This window comes from Octopus bimaculoides, chromosome 11 (assembly GCF_001194135.2).
Source record: "Octopus bimaculoides isolate UCB-OBI-ISO-001 chromosome 11, ASM119413v2, whole genome shotgun sequence".
NCBI lineage: Eukaryota > Metazoa > Mollusca > Cephalopoda > Octopoda > Octopodidae > Octopus > Octopus bimaculoides.
Window position 1 is genome coordinate 60053936 of NC_068991.1, and position 1867 is coordinate 60055802.

Consider the following 1867-nt stretch of genomic DNA (forward strand, 5'->3'; position numbering starts at 1 on the left):
GATAGAGCATAATGAGAAAATGTTTGAAATATTTGTAGTTTTACCAGGTAATGAAACTTCGAAGATATACCGTCAACTTTACTAATATTATTTAGTAGATAATCTTTTAATGTGAAGTATGTTTGTCTGTGTTTTGCTTATCCCAGAGTTGCCTCCGATGTAGCAGACACATGGCATATTTTTTTTCTTTTTTCTTCCTGAAATACTGTAAATCTGTGTTTTTCTTTTTATGAAAGGGTGTATTTTAAGAGAGATTTGGCTGCTATTTGTATTAACTCAAGCTACCACAGAAACACCTGTGTGTATATGTGTGTGTGTTTCCATTCCAAGTGAATACTCCTACCTTGACAATGATGAAACGCTTTTACAGTATGACAGTGGGATGGAAGATTCAAAACGAATACAAATGTTTGCAAGTGACGAAGCACTTCTACAGTTAAAACAGCACAAGAACTGGGTGGCAGACGGAACATTTAAGCGCTGCTCTAGTATATATTTTTAGTTATATATACTTCACATTCTAATTGATAATTTTAATGCCCCCACGATTGTTCGCATTGCTTTCCGACAAAAGTCAAGACACATATAGTAGATTTTTTGCCAAAATAAGTGAATTACTGTAGAATGAGGTTGCGAGTGCTTGGTATCAACATACACCGGGAAAAGTAATGGATGAAAAAGGGAAAACAAAAATCCTCTGGGACTTTGCTTCACAGACAGACAAGGTGTTAGAGCACCGAAGGCCGGATATAGTTATCTTTGGGAGGGACAAACCAGAGTGCCTAACAATCGACATGGCAGTGCCAAGAGAGCAACATATCATGAAAGAAAGAGAAAAGGTTGATAAATATGGAGACCTGAGAAGTGAGAACGCTAAGATGTTGCAGCTAGGAAAGTCGAACGTAAAGATTATCCCTATTGTCATCGAAGCATTGGGTTCAATACCACCGAATCTGAAAAAAAAAAACATATGAAAACCTACTATCTAGTTGTATTGCAAAAGTCGGCATTACTTGGAATTGCACGCACATTGCTCAAAGTACTGTCTGTCTGAGGTTCTTGTGACTTGACAAACTGTACAAACCCCGGGTAGACACAATATCTTCAATCGTCAACCTCACGATATTCTACACTGTGCGACGTCTATAACAACAACAACGATAAATGCCCTGATGTGGTACCAGGCAGTGGCTCTCATGGCTTCTGATGTTAACTGATTGGAAGTGTTATCATGTACATTGTTTTGTCTTGGTATAAAAAATGGGATGCGGCAAATATTCTGATTCATTCCACAGATTTGCTTGTCAGGTGTTTGACCTTAATGAGTTGAGCCTGTCCCTTAGTGGCTGACGATATGTGCATCTCTGATCATGAGCAGAAGTAGAGGGGAAGCATCATAGCCATGCGTTGAGAGGAATTCTTTGGGGTTTGAATAATTCACTGTGGTGTGTGCGTACGAGTAGATGTAATCGCCTTACCTCGGTTTTCCTTTCCTCGACTGCGAGTCCGTCTTGCGGTATCCGATCCTTGAAGCTTGCCCCGACCCAAAGTACACCAGGTATAGCAGCTGCTTCTCCCAAACCTTCCCAAACCTAGACCGTCGCTTAACACGTCTTGTCCTGACCGCAGCCCCGTTCGAAAAGGGCACGAACGCCGATCGAGGCTCCCTCTGCCCTTTTTCCCCTTCCGGTCGACTCGCCCTTCCGGTCAGCCTCCCCAGACACTGACGTCATACCACATTCACCTCTGGAAACATGGGTGTTTCGTTTAATATCCTTAAACAACCCTTATTCAGGGACCTTTTGAGCGGGATGGGCTACTCGACCTGAAGAAAATTCTAACAGGGCCCCCACCTGCAAGGTCATGC